The following is a 13,502-nucleotide window of genomic DNA, read 5'->3' as shown; positions in this document are numbered from 1 at the left end:
AAAAAAAAAAAAAAAAGGAAGTTCCATTTTCTAGTTTTTGGAAAATTGCCACAGTTTTCCATAGTGGCTGTACTTTTTTACTGTATTTAGGGGAAGGGTCTACAGGATCTCACTATGTAGATCGGACAGCCCCCATAGTGATTCTCCTGTTTTCAGCCTCCCAAACGCTGGGATTACAGGCATGCACCACCATGCCCAGTCTCAATCAATGTCTCAGCAGGCCCCAGGGGCTGGGCCAGCAGCATGGCATGCCAAGGACCGAATCCCGGTCCCTGCGTCTGCTTAAGCAGGTGCTTTAGTCCATTGAGCTATCTGGCCAGCCCTATGGCTGTACTAATTTTCAGTCCTGCACACATTGTATGAGTATTCTTTTTCAATATCTTCATCAGCCCTTGTTAGGTTTTGTCTTTTGTTTCGCTTGCCTTTGTTTTGAGACGGTCTCATGTAGGTCAGGCTGCCCTTAAATTCACTTTGTAGCCCCGGCCTGCCTTGAACTCATGGTTGTAATGCAAACATGTATGCTGATGAAAAATACCTGAAAAAAAAAAAATAGTGGTCCGCTTGCCTCACCTTCCTAAGTGCTGGGATTGCAAGTGTGAACCACCAGGCCCACTTCATTTTTTGTGTTTTTGATATAATCATTCTAACTGGGAAGCGAGAATATCTCACTACGGCTTTGATTTGCATTTCCATCATGGTTAGCAATATTGCCCGTGTCAGATACTGTCATTTGTATTTTTTTATATTTTCTCTTGAGAAATAGCTGTTCAGTTTATTTATACTGTTTAATCATTTGCTTTTGTATTTTGGTACCAGGAATCGAACTCCAGACCTTGCACTTGCCGGGCAGGCATTGCGTAGCTGAGCTATCTCCCCAGCCCTGAATCATCCGTTTTTTCCACTGCCGTGCTCTTGATATATTCTAGATGCTGATTGCTTTCCAAATGTGTCCTCCCGTTCTATAAGTTGTCTTTTCACTCAGTGGATTATTTCCTTGGCTGTACAAAAGCTTTCTTAGTTTAATGTAATACTGTTTTTCAAATTTTGCTTTTCATTGTCTATGCTTTTGGGGTCATAGCCAAAAAAAATATTTGCCCAGGGCAATGTTCGGAAACATTTTCCCTATGATTTCTTCTAGTAGTTTCATAGTTTGGAGTGCTAAGTTTAAATCTTTTATCTAAAACAAAAATTTTAGTTGAGTTTTGTATATGGTTGAGCGGGGCTTCTTTTTATTTAACCCTCACACATATATCTTGAAAAAAAAAAAAAAAAGCTGGATATGGTGGTACACATATAGAATCGCAGCCAGATGGGAGGCTGAGGCAACACAATTATGAGTTTGAGTCCACCCAGGGCAATTTAGCAAGACCTTGTTACAAAAAATGGCTGGAATGTACATTAGTGCAAAAGTCATAAATACTTTAAAAAATTATTTTTGACGATAAACACAAAAAAAAATGGGTTTTTTTTGTGGAACTGGGGATTGAACTCAGGCCCTTGTGCTTGCCAGGGAAGCACTTATTCCACTGAGCCATCTCCCTGGCCCCCAAAAAAATGTTTTTAAGAGAGAGTTTTGGGACCGGGGAGATGGCTCAGTGGAATAAGTGCTTCCCTGGCAAGCACAAGGGTCTGAGTTCAATCCCCAGTTCCACAAAAAAAAAAAAAAAAAAAAAAAAAGGGTTTTGCTAGGTAGTCCAGGCTGGCCTCAAACTTGTGGCAATCCTCCTACTTCAGCCTCTTGAGTGTTGAGATTACAGGCATGTGCCACTGTGCCCAACCTAATTTTTTTTTGGGGGGGTACTGGGGATCAAACTCAGGACCTTACACTTGCCAGACAGGCACTTATGCTGCTGAGCTATCTCCTGACCCTAAAATATGTTCTTAAACAAGGGAGTCATCCAGTGCTGTTATCAATCTGTCAGATTATAAAAGGAGAGACACGGAACATGCAGCAGGGCGATCTGAGGCGTTCTCATCACACTTTCCAGGTGGCCCCCAGCTGGCTGCACAAGGGGAGGACGTGAGTGGTAGTCAGGAAGTGGGAAAGGACCCAGGCACTCGCATTCTTTAAGCTACATTCTGAGCGTCGACCCAGATCCTTGCTGCTAACCCTGCATATCTCTTTACCTTTAACCGAAGTGGTGTTTCAGGGGCTATGTATATATAGCTCCGGAGAAGCACACACTTTACATACATTTACGCATTGCAGCATTATTTGTAGAACCAAAAGACTGGAAACATTGGGGATGGAGAGAGAGCTCAACAGACTAAGCGCTTGCTTAGGCAAGTGCAGGGACTGGGGTTTGATCCCACACTGGCCCTGGCCCGGAGCATGCTGAGCTGGCCACCGAGACCGGGTGGTGGCACACACCTGTAATCCCAGCGCTGGGGAAACAAGAGGATCACTGTGAGTCTGAGCTGCATAGTGAGACCCTGTACCAAATACATTAAAAAAAAAGGAAACATGGGCCAGGGATATAGCTCAGTGGCACAGCACCTGCCTGATAAGCACAAGATTCTGAGTTTGATTCTGAATCCATGAGCCTGGTGTGGCACACACCTGTAACCCCACCTCTCAGAAGCTGAGGCAGGAGGAATCCTAGGAGTCCAAGACTTGCCTGAACGACATGTCTTTAAAGAAGGGCTGGTTGGGACCGGGGAGATGGCTCAGTGGAATAAGCGCTTCCCTGGCAAGCGCAAGGGCCTGAGTTCAATCCCTGGTTCCGCAAAAAAAAAAAAAAGCTGGTTGACTCAGTGGTGGCAGCTCTGTACAGTAAAGCAGTTGTTCAAAAGTGAGGCACCTCTATAGTGTGCCCGTCCATACGTGTGAATCGAGTGTGATACGTTCACACACACACAAGTCATCTCTGAAAGACCTGCACAAAGCTATAGGAACTGAGATCCTGGGTGCCATGAAGCCCCCAGAGCAGGGGTGCTACTGAGAACTCGTGGTGGTTCACAGATCCCTTCCAGGCCTGGCAGCTCTCCACACAGTACCTCTCCCTTCCTTGTATAAAACACTTCCAAACGCCTCTGCTTGCGCCTGACCCTAAGTTAGGAGTTAGGGATATAAGTTCAAGAAAACAAGGAGGAAGCCAGGCATGGTGCCACACACCTGTTATCGTGGCATTTGGGAGGCTGAGGCAGGAGGTTGCCATGAGTTCAGGGCCAGCCAAGGCTACACAGTGAGTTCAAAGCCAGCCTAAACTACATAAGGAGACCTTGACCTAAAAAACGGGAAAAAAAGAGAGATGACCTCTGCCCTTAAGACTGTTCCCTTACAACCTAGTGGGCGTTAATATATGCATCACATACAACATAAAATGCCACTGTCACGATGCCACGAAATAGCTAACAGAGTATTATGGTGTTGGAACTGGGCCTCATCCAGGATGTCAAAGGAGTCGTCCTGACAGGGAAGACTGGACTGAGACTTGGAAAGCAGGCGTTAGCAGGACATGGTGGCACTGGGCATGTCTGTGACCCCAGCACTCAGAAAGCTGAGGCAGGGAGGGTTGCTGAGAGTTAAAGGCTAGCCTGGGCTATATCAACTGTCTCCAGAAATCAGAACAAGCAAACAGAAACGCAGGAGTGTGTGCCGATATCCTTAGGAGTAGGAAGGCAGGTGCACTGGACTGTGGCGCTCAGCCCGAGCCCGCGCTTCTGTCTGCTGGCTTTCTGCTTCATAGACTACACAACAGAGACTGCGAGCAACAGAGTGCTAGTGTGGGCCGGGGGTAAAGCTGAGCAGGGTAAGTGCCTGCTCACAAGCGCAGGGTCCCAGGTTCAATCCCCAGTACTGGAAAAAAACAGAACAGTGCTAGCAGAGAGCAGGGTGAGACCGGGAAAGGGGCCTGCACATGTGCCCTGCCTCCCTCCACAGCAATTGTTTGGGAGCTTTTCCTCCACCCCAACTCCAGGACCAGCTACAGTCCCTTGGGTGGTCCCTAACTCAGGAACACCAGCCCTGGTAAGCAGAGCCCTCTCCTTGGAGCCCAGGTTTCACAATAGGAAAAGCCTGTTTTTTGGGCTTTTGTGTTGGTTTGTTTTTTTGAGTGGGGTGGCTTTTTGAAGGGAGGTCAATCTTGCTGTGTAGTTCAATTTGGCCTTGAACTCAGAGGTTATTTTAAATTTTATTTGTGTGTGTGTGTGTGTGTGTGTGTGTGTGTGTGTGGCCAGCTCAGCTCACCAGGGGGTGGGGCTGGCTGGCATGTGGTGCTGGGGGATTGAACCGCAGTCCCTGTGCCTGTGCTTTGCTAAACTTGTTCTAAGTAGGTGCTTTAGACCACTGAGCCATCTCACCAGCCCATGCCTCAGCCTTCTGAGTGCTGGAATGAACGAGAGTGCTACAACACACTGAGACCAGGTTGGTAATTTTTATTTTTATTTTTATTTTTTAATTTTAGGGGAGTGTCTACAGTGTTCAGGCTTTCACTAACTAGATCAGACTTGTAGTGATCTGCCTGTTTACAGCCACCCAAGAGCTGGGATTACAGATGTGGCCACCACACTCAGTCTCAATCGCCCTCTCGGTGCCCTGGGGGCAGGGCCAGCACGGCAGGTCTGGAGAATCAAACCCCCCTGCCTCTGCTCTTGCTTGCAGGAGCTTTAATCTGCTGAGCTATTTGGCCAGCCCTGAGGTTGCTAAATTTAAATTACACCAGTTTTCTGCATCACTGATGAGGGTTGCTTCCTGCAGTCACTAACACTGGTACCTGGGCCAGGGAGATAGAATAAGCACTTCCCTGGCAAGCGCAAGGACCTGAGTTCAATCCCCGGTTCCACAAAAAAAAAGAAAAGAAAAGAAAAACACTGGTGCCTTTAGGTTCTATACCCTTCCAGTCACCTACTCTGGCCAGTTCAAACCTAAGGAGAAGTGCTCTATATTATCCTGCTTAAAGAACTAGTGTGGCTAGATCCCATGTGAATATTGTTAGATACGGCAAGTAAGAAGCAGGGCCAGGCGTGGTGACACATGCCTATAATACTAGCCTAGCCCTAGGAGGCTGAGGCAGGAGGATCATAAATTCAGCCTACCATGGGCAACTTAATGACTTAGACTCTCAAAATAAGAAAAAAAGCAGCTGAGGATGTAACGAAGTAGACCCTGTTTTCAACCCCTGGTAACCACTGTTCCTCCCAAAGAAAAGTAGATAAGGCTATTCTCTTACATTCTTTTAATTCTTTTGTGTTTGATTTTTGAGACAGAATCTTGCTGTACATGGTTCAGGCTTGCCTTGAACTCTCTGCAACCCACAGTGGCCTGGAACTTGTGGCTCACCTGGCTAGAGTGCTCTAATTCTTAAAGGGACTTTGAGTTTGGACTTTGGTCCATAGGGTACAGGGATCTGAGAAGTTTTTTAGATACAGAAAACCACCATGGTTGGATAAGCATTCTAGAAAGATCACTCTGGGACTCAAGCATGGTGGCGCACACCTAGAATCCCAGTGCTTGGGAAGCAGAGGCAAAAGGATCACAGAGAGTTCAAGGCCAACCTGCCCTACAAAGCAAGACCCTATCGCAAAAAAAGAGAAGATGAGAACTTGAGCTGGACCAGAACTGTTGAGCAGTGAAAGGGCTAAATTCATGAAATAGAGGAGACTGGGGCCGGCCAAGTAGCTCAGCGGATTAAAGCACCTGCTTAGGCAGACACAGGGACCAGGATTCAATCCCAGCTTGATGTGCCACCCCGCCCCCGGGGCATGCTAAGAAGGCAACTGAGACTGGGCATGGTGGCTTGCACCTGATTAAAGCAAATGCAAGAAGGCACACAGGCCAGAGTTCGATCCCAGGCGCGAATCACTACGAGTCCAGTCTAGTAGTGAGACCCTGAACACCCTGTAGACGCTTCCCTAAAATACAAAAAAAAAAAAAAAAGGCATGGATCTTGGGAGGCTGAGGCAGAAGCATATCTGATTTCTAGGCAAGCAAGACTACATAGTGGGTTCAATGCCAGCCTGAACTACACAGAGACTCTTGTCTCAAACAAAAACCAGACCCACTCACCTCATCAAAGACAGGAAGCAGAGTGAGGGAGAAAGACAAAAACAGCCATTGACCAGCAGCATTTTGTCTGAATCCAACCTGGCTGCATAAGTTTAAGGCCAGCCAGAACTACAAAGTGAGACCCTGTTTCAAAAAACCAAACCTGGGCTGGTGAGATAGCTCAGCAGACAAGCACCTACTTAAGGCAAGTACAGGTACTATGGTTCAATCCCTGGCACCTCATGCTGAGAAGGCCCCGACCCTGGGCACTCTAGTCTGGGCATAGTGGCGCATACCTGTAATCCCAGCCTTGGGGAAGCTGAAAACAGGAGCATCACTATGAGTCTGTGCTGTGTATTGAGACCCTATGTCAAATACATAAAATGAAAATAAATAAAATTACCTTCTTAAAGCCCATCTAAGTAATGTTTTGGCCATGTAGAAAGGTTTTCACCCACAATCTTAGCATTTTGGAAAGCTGGAGAATCACAAGTCCAGCATATGCAACTTAGCAAGACCTTGTCTCAAAAATAAAGTCAGGTGCGGTGTGTCATACCTGTAGTCCCCCACACTCAGGAGGCTGAGGCAGGAAGATCCACTGTGAGCTCAAGGCCAGCCTGAACTATACACTATACTAGACCCTATCTCATACAATGAACATATACAAAAAAAATTTTTTTTTTTAAAATGGGGCTTGGGATATAGATCAGTGACTTGCTTGCGTGGCAAGCACATTGGTCTCCGGTCTCACACACACACACTTCAAAGGGGGTGGTGATGTCATTTGGAAAGGCCTTGTATTCAATCCCCAGTAGTATGTAATAATAAATATTTATATGGAGTTGGGGAGATAGCTCAGCAGCTTGAGCACCTGCCTAGTAAGTGCAAGGTTTTGAGTTCTATCCCTGATATATATATATATATATATATATATATATATTAATAATGTGGTCTGTATATTTTTTGGGTGGGCTTTTTTTTGTGGCGGAACCAGGGATTGAACTCAGGCCCTTGCGCTTGGCCAGGGAAGGGATTATTCCACTGAGCCATCTCCCTGGCCCCTGGGTGGGCTTTTGAGACAGGGTACATGGTTTTGCTTTGTAGTTTAGGCTGACCTTGAACTCACTAAATACCCCAGGCTGGGTTCCAACTCACAGCAACCCTTCTGTCTGATGCTTCTGAGAGCTGGGATCTCAGGTGTGCACTCCCGTCCTGCTTGCTGCCCTGTGTTTTACCAGGCTGTTTTCCTTTGTGATACATGGAATGAAACCTGGAGCCTCTTACATTTCAGGGGCTGCACCCCTACCCCTGTAGCACTCCAGCTTGCTTTTCTGCTTGACAGCGGAGGTGGGGACACAGTATTCAAAAGGTTCTTGGGGTGGGGGGAAGAATACAAATTCCTATAGCTCCAGGAGGGCCCTTCAGGGAAGAGGAGGTCCTGGAGGCCCGCCCTGATTCTAGAGAAATGAATGCCCACCATGCTTCCCTGGACACCTGCTGACTGGGCTTAGCCTGCGGAGGCACATTGTGGAGCTCCCAGCCTCGCTAGCTATCTAGAAGACTGTCAGGATACTGATTTGGCCCTTCAGTTAAACCACCAGGTGACCTGGGGCAGCAAGTAAGACACCCGTCCGTTCTGCCACTGCGTCTGTAAAATGGGTGAGTATGTAGGGATAGGATCTTTGACCTCCAAGGAAGTTTACCCGCCGAGTACAGTTAGTTGCCGGTTCTACTTGCAGCGCTGAAATACTGGAAGAACACAAGCTCAATAAACCTTTCAAAAAGAATGAGTGGGCTAAACTGTAAGAGAAGTCGTGGTGGTAGAGATGCCAGGCAGCTAGGCGATCTAGTTCCCCTGGTAATACGGAGGCGTCCCGCGGTTAAAGATCGGGTTCCGGTCAAACCTGGAAAATACCGGAAGCCTTTTATCTGGTCTACCTGGACCGGAGCCTCCAGCCCTGCGGGATTAAAGCACCAAAGGTGGAGCACGGAGAGGGGGAGGAGCTTTGCGGCCACCCAATGGTAGCGCGGGTGTCGTTCTCCTCAGCCAATCAACGCCGGGAATCCGTCAAATTTAAACCCCCTCCCACCTCCTTGGTCGGGACCTGTCCGGAAAGCGTTTGTAGAAAGTGAGGCCGCTGGCCCCGCCCTGGCCTGGGAGGCGGGGAAAAGGGCGGGCTCTCTGTGAGAGTTCACCTATCACAACCCTCAGTCTGCGGAGAGGCGGGCGACGGCGCCAATCAGGGTGAGCCACTGCAGCTCGGTGGAGCAGTTGGTTACAGTTGTTGCAACTTTTTTCGAAAGCTCGGTTTCCCGGGAGATCCCAGGCGGTGACAGAGCCCGGCAATGGCGAGAGGTATCTGCCCAGTTGGCTAGCGCTTGGGTCGGCCGGGTGGGGGTTGGCGCTAGAGCGAGCCGAGAGCAGCGGCGGGAGGCACTCTCCTGCGGGTGGTGTGTAGGGACACCGAGGCGGGGGAGGAGGCGCCCTCCCAACCTTCCCCATGCCCCAACTCCCGCTTCGGAAGCCCCCAGAAGCCCTTTCCACTGTCGCGCCTCAGTTTCTCCTCTCTGAAAGTGTGGGCGCCCGTTGCCGCTGCCTCTCCCAGAGGTAGCGGATCCATATGTTAGAGCTCACTGCAAACCAAAGCTTAGGGCACCTCCAAGGAAAGGTTGTTAAGGACAGGAGGAGCGGGAACAGGGCTTCGCCCATCCCAGTGCTCTCTCCTGGAGGTGGCCGCGAGACCCGGGAGCAGATCCGTAACCTACATTTTGAGGAGCGCGTCGGGGTGAGCGCTGCCGTGGCACCTTCCTTCCCCCATGGTCTGATTCAGCTCTGCACCGCAGAGCGAGGCCAGGCCCAACTGGCCCATTTTGGGTGACAAGGACCCCCTAACGCCTCCTGAGGTCCAGTTTGCCCGATCGGGTCAGGACTGCAGCCCACGGCCGTTGGCGTGGGTGGGGTGTACCGTGCGGAAGGCGATGTCCCCGCCCGAAGTCCATAGTTTGCAGTCAGGACCACGAAGCCCACGTTATGCGGCAAAGAGATCGCCAGCCGCTTGGTCATTTCCAGCCGTTGTGTTTCCGCGCTAAAGGGCCAAAAACTTAAGTGACAGTTGAGTAACATTAGTGTTTTTAAAAAATAAGTTGGAGCATTACATTATGCTTGAAATGCCAAGGCACCACATACTAGTAGGAATTTGCCTTAATGCAGTAAGCTCTCTGTAACAATAACGAATAAATCTTGATGCATTCGTTCAGCCAATATTTATTGGGCCTCTTTGTTTGCAGGCCCTACACCCAATTGCATCATTTGTTCTCCCAGCAGCACTATATATGGTCTTTGGGGACAAGTCTTCCCCAGATTCTGGTGAAGAAAGGAGGCATAGTGAATTCAGGCCAAAAGAGCTTCATAACCCAATTCACGGAAAAAGTTAAGACTAATTTTTTTCCTTAGAAAAATGTTAAGCTTCTAAAAGTATATTTAATTTATTTAGTCATCTGACAGAGTCTCAATAAAACTATGATTCCCTGGTTCATTTTTCCCATCATTGCAAGACCATCTCAACTACCTGTTTCAAAAGTAGTACATTAAGGGGACCAGGGAGACGGCTCAGTGGAATAAGCGCTTCCCTGGCAAGCACAAGGACCTGAGTTCAATCCCCAGTTCTGAAAAAAAAAAAAAAAAAAAAGATATCTAAAGTAGTACATTAAAAAAACAAACAAAAACCAACGCTTTAATTAACCTATGGGGGAAAATAACCATTTATCATCAAAATACTATGGGTGATTAATAATTGACATTGAGGGCCAGGCAATTTATTATCTCAGTTAATTTGTACAAATTGTTATTCCACTTCAGAGTTGAGCTCAAGTCCAAAGTCACTGTCCAGGGTAGCCATGCCTTCCTAGGCTTGTTTGGTCCTTACCTCCCTTACTTAGCCAAAGTGAAGGTGAAAGTTCCCCAGCTTCTATCATGGTAGGGTTACAAATCACCTTTGTAATTACTGACTAGTGAGTTTCACTGTCACCTAACCCCCAGCTTTGTAGTTACCTATAGTTACCATAGTTTGTTTGTTTGTTTTTTATTTTCTTATTTATTTATTTTTTGCAGAACTGGGGATTGAACTCAGGCCCTTGCGCTTGCCAGGGAAGTATTTATTCCACTGAGTCATCTCCCCCTGGCCCTAGTTACCATAGTTTCTTAGGTTTTGTTTTTATTTTTTATTTTTTATTTATTTTTTTTTAATGGTCCTTTATTTATTTATTTATTTATTTTTTAACATTTATTTATTGTGTGTGTGTGTGTGTGTGTGTGTGTGTGTGTGTGTGGCCAGCTCAGCCCACCAGGGGGCGCGGCTGGCTGGCATGTGGTGCTGGGGGATTGAACTGCGGTCCCTGAGCTTTGCTAAGCTTGTTCCAAGTAGGTGCTTTAGACCACTGAGCCATCTCTCCAGCTCAGGTTTTGTTTTTAGATAGGATCATGCTACGCAGTTGTCTGACTTTGCCTTGAATTTGAGGCCATCCTCCTGCCTCAACCTCCTGAATGGTAGAGTTACAGTACAGCACCACCACACCAGGCACTACATTGTTCTTGCAAACAGTTAAATTGGCTTTTTAGCATTGTAAATACCAGATCATTTACAGTATATCAAGCACTTCACTTTGGGAGTCCCCTCTGGGTCCTGCTAACACACTTCAGATACCAGGCAACTGAAGTTTTACACTTGTGTAGGTATTTATAACCCCCAGTGTAGTTTGAGAAGGCTTAGTCCATCTACTTCTACCCATCTCGTCTGCCATTACCAAATAGTTGTCTTTGAATTGTTTTCTCTCCCAGTTTTACCATCTCCGCTTCATTGTCCCTTCACAGCTTTGATGATTCCTCAGAAGTACAGATTTTTATCATGTCACCCTCACTACTCTCTGTACCTCCAGCCTTCCTGTTTCTAGAGAGTAGTTGTTTGTTGGTTGGTTTTTGTTTTTGTTTCTGGTTCTGGTTTTGGGTAGTAGGGGTCAAACTCACAACCTCACACATACCAGGTAGGCACTGTGCCACTGAGCTATATCCCTGGCCCCCAGCCTCCCTGTTACTCCTAGAATTAAATCCACAGTTATCACCATGGCCTACAAAGCCCTGCTGACCTCCTGGCCTCATGGGGTTCCATCTGCCTTTGTTTACTGCTGTGTCCTTAGTGCAAGGCCTGAAACAAAAGTATTCAATGTTTGTTGAATGAATGGATGAATGTATTAGTGTGTTAGGGTTTAAAATCAACAAAAGCAATATATTTTTTATTTTGAGAGAGGATTTTGATATGCAGCTCCGGCTGGTCTTGAGCTCACTTTCTATCCCCTTCTGGTCTGAAATTTGCAATAATCCTCCTGCCACAGCCTCCCAAGTACTAGAATTACAGGCATGCACCGCCATGCCCAGCCCTGGGACTGAACTTAATATGTAGCCTAGGCTGGCCTTGAACTCATAGACATCCTCCTACTTCAACCTTTTATTTTTTAAAACCTTCTAAATGTTGGGGTTACAGGTGTGCACCCCCACACCTGGCACAATATTATATTCTTTATGGTTAACTATGCTCATATAGCAGAACTGGATTCAAATCCCACCCAGCTCCATCACTTCCTACAAGTGATTCATCTGGTCTGAGCCTCAATTTCCACATCTGTGAGACAGGAACAATAGCAGCTTCCTCTAAGTTGTTGGGAAGTTTAAATTAAATAATGTAATGTGACAGAGCCTAACATATCATAAACATACAGTGTTAGTTATGAGTGGCATCATTGTTGAATTATATATGAAATCCTGTATTTTCATTGATAGGTATATTTGTCATATACCTATAAATATGTGCAAAGGAAGGGAGGACTTTTGAAACTTAAACTGGATGATTTGCATTTACCTCTTTTGGATATTATAACAATTTTCTGGCCTGCTGATATAGAGACACTTCCAAGTGGCTGAACCTGAGTGTCATAGTCTTACTTTGGGGGTTTTATTGGTGGGGAACAGGAGGTTGAGACAGAGTCTCAGTAGGTAGTCTCAGCTGGCCTTAAATAAGTAAGTATCCCAGGGGCCCAGGGAGATGGCTCAGTTGAATAAGTGCTTCCCTGGTAAACCCAAGGGTCTGAATTCAATCCCCAGTGCCACCAAAAAAAACCCCCAAACAAACAAACAAAAAAACAGTAGCCCAGGCTGGCCTTCTACTTGGAACTGTCTTCCTGCCTTAGACTCCTGAGTGCTGAGATTACAGGGACATGCCACAAGACTGGCTCAAAATGTCACTTTCAAATCCTCTTTCTCCATCTGGGTAGTCTCTGGTGTCCCAGTATGTTAGGGTCTGCAGAGGGCATGGGCAGTGCACCGTCATCCTGGAGTTAGTGGTTGGGAGTGGGCAATCCACCTTGAAGATTTTGGAACTAAAAGCTGTCATGAGAGGGGTTGTCCTGAATGGTCTCCTGTCGATTAATTTTAATCTTATGGTTTCTAATAGGTGGTGGGGTGGCTACAAAGAGCCAGTTTGTTTATTTGCACGTATTGGGAGATGCCAGATAGATTATGGAATACAAGGTTCTTGGTTGTTACCTATGGGGAAGCCGAGAGCCAGACTAGGAGGAAGTGGAGTAACTGTGGTCACAAAGCAGCTCTGGGGCTGAGGAGAGAAACCCAGGCAGCAGGAGCTGGCTGCCTTCAAGCATCCCTTTCGCATCTATGACTTTGCACAAATTCAGTGAATCTTGGCAGAGGGTCCACAAGGCCTCACAGCTGCTGCATAATCCTGCCTACTGTGGGCATTCTGTCGTGGGGACAGGGGAGGGGTAGACGGCCACCTGCTAAACCCATCTGCAGCACCAGGTGCTCTTCCCACCTTCAATTGCCTCTGCAACGGGGAAGGTGGGGGCTGGAACTTCTGACCGTGGTGGAAGCCCATTCATTGTTTCGCTTCTCTGAGCCTCAGTTTCCCCATATATAGAGAAAACAACGTGTTTACCCTCCACAGGCTGTGGTGAGGTTTGAATGATAACGTATGTATTCAGTACAGGCACCCAGGCGCTTTCTGCACCCGGGCCTCCTACTGGCCAAGTACCAACTGCCTAGGTTTGACACCTTGGTGTCATCCCTTCCTGGTTCTGGGGCCGTGGGTGCAGCCCTTGTACATTTCTAAAAACTTGACATCCCAGCTTGGTCTGGGATGCTGGCCGAAGTGGACCCCGGGGGCTCCCGAGAAGTTTTACTCCGGCTGGAGTTCACCACCCGGACCCCTCCCCCCTCCCCGTCCTGCCTGTCGCGTTCAGCGACGTTGACGTCTCCTGGCACTGATCGGGCTCCCAGAATACCCGCTGCGCCCGCGCTGGAAGGAGCCCGGCTCGCCGGAGCCTGGCCGTCACGGTCGCGTTTCCCCCCGCGGTGCACGCCGAGTGGCTGAATGCGCGCGCGAGGGGGCGCGCCCGAGCCGGGATTCGCCGAGCGGCCTGGGCCCCTCCCCGAGCCGGCGCCGCCGCCGCC

General features: G+C 47.8%; 1 protein-coding gene across 1 annotated transcript in view; it reads left to right on the top strand.

Moving 5' to 3' along the window:
* Positions 1-8,254: 8,254 nt before the first annotated feature.
* Kmt5a (lysine methyltransferase 5A) overlaps positions 8,255-13,502 on the top strand; it is an 18,311-nt gene continuing 13,063 nt past the window's right edge. Inside the window, exon 1 of the mRNA XM_023720626.1 lies at positions 8,255-8,342. The gene's annotated coding sequence lies outside the window, so the exon portion shown is untranslated. The remainder of the gene's footprint in view (positions 8,343-13,502) is intronic.

This window comes from Octodon degus, unplaced genomic scaffold (assembly GCF_000260255.1).
Source record: "Octodon degus isolate 3935 unplaced genomic scaffold, OctDeg1.0 scaffold00076, whole genome shotgun sequence".
Classification (NCBI taxonomy): domain Eukaryota; kingdom Metazoa; phylum Chordata; class Mammalia; order Rodentia; family Octodontidae; genus Octodon; species Octodon degus.
Note: the sequence above shows the minus strand (reverse complement) of the source record. Positions and strands in the feature narration are given on the sequence as shown.